Raw genomic sequence first — 1,678 nt, 5'->3', positions numbered from 1 at the left:
AGGAGCCTCTAATCTATTGCCTGTTAGGTTCTCAGCAATTAAAAAAAATAAATTCCTCAAATATATTTCATATTTGTCCAACAGTTCATCTCTCTATTTTGTGGGGATGAAAATAAAACAACCATTATTCATGTATTAGAATCATGTTAATTAAAATATTTTTCTTTACAATTTTCTGTCTGGTATGAATACTTAAAATCAATATATTTGATTTGAATATATGTTCAGCAGCTATTTTCATTTTTAAAGAAAAGAAATGACTCCTAGGCATATATTCAAAGTCTTATCACAGAGATACTTACACATCCATGCTTAGTGCTGGATGATTCACAATAGCTAGGAAATGGAACCAGTCTAGATGTCCATCAACAGATGAATACGTAAAGAAAATGTGGTCCATATACACAATAGAGTTTTTATTCAGTCAAAAAGAAAAACACAATCATGACATTTGCAGGAAAATGAATGGGAGTAAAAATTATTACATCAAGCAAGGTGACCCAGACTCAGGACAAATACTGCATAGTTTCTCTCATCTGCAAATCATGGATTTTAGTTTTCAAGTGTGTATTACTGTGTGGATGTGTAGAGGTCATAGAATTAGAAAGGGACCACGGTAGGGGACGAGGAATTTGTAACGAAGGGAAGGAGTTGGTAGAGTAATAGAGTATATGTGACATAAAAGCAGAATGGGGGTTACTTAGGGAAGGGGGTAAAAGCAGCAAGAGGGGGAGGGAGATGAGGGAGGGGAAGGGAGGAGGAAGACCAAAAAAGCATAGCATGCATGCAAACGCAATAATGAAACCCATTACTTTATGCTAATTTTTTAAAAAGTAATGAATATCTTTAAAGGGTAAAACGCTAAATGTGTTATCTTCAAACCAAAGTAACCTCTACTCTCCCTGTGCGTGGGCTCTAAACATTAGCATTGTCTTTGAAGCCTGCGTCTTGTCTCCTACATTATCACAGTCTGTTATGAAGCTCTGCAGACTCCTTTTTTACTGTTTGCGTTAGATTTTATCTTCTGCCTCCATTTTTGCCTGGACTGCCCAACCCTCACCCTTGGCATATGGGCCAAGTTAGGCTGAGTCCCACCAGAAAAAATGTCAAAATCCCATGAGCATGCAACAGCACAGGCCCTCCTGCCCTCATGTTATGTGCCCATGGGATGGCTAGGAACTGGGCTTCCTTACCACCTACTCTGGAACCTTCTAAAGCTGATGAAGAAGCCTGGGGGCAATAGTCCCAAAGACACAGAGGCAAGAGCTCAGGAGGATCCCACCTGGCAGATAAGCCAGTGTTACCTAGAGGTGGTACACATCTCCTCAAGTTCATTAACCAGAATAACTCACCCAGCCTCCCTTGATACAAAACAAACAAGAAGTAGAATCCTGCTGGGTGCATGGTAGGAGTGGAAACCGGAAATATCTGAAGACCAAATATCTACCATGTTATTAGAAAAACGTCTGAATTGATCCTCCTGCCCCCAAACTATCCATATTTTCCTGGCCTCACGGACTGTTGGATTTAGTATTGTAAAGACTGGGCTCTAGTCCTAGCCCCTCATCTCTTAGTTGAGTGACCACAGTCATTGCACAGGGACTCTTACACACATTTATAGTAATAAGCAGAATAGGCCTAATGCAACATTAATTTAGTGCTGGCTTATGATACTGGG

Source organism: Nannospalax galili, unplaced genomic scaffold (genome assembly GCF_000622305.1).
Source record: "Nannospalax galili isolate Female #2095 unplaced genomic scaffold, S.galili_v1.0 scaffold158, whole genome shotgun sequence".
In the NCBI taxonomy this organism is placed as follows: Eukaryota; Metazoa; Chordata; class Mammalia; order Rodentia; family Spalacidae; genus Nannospalax; species Nannospalax galili.
The sequence above is the reverse complement of the archived record's forward strand: the minus strand, read 5'-3'. Positions refer to the sequence as shown.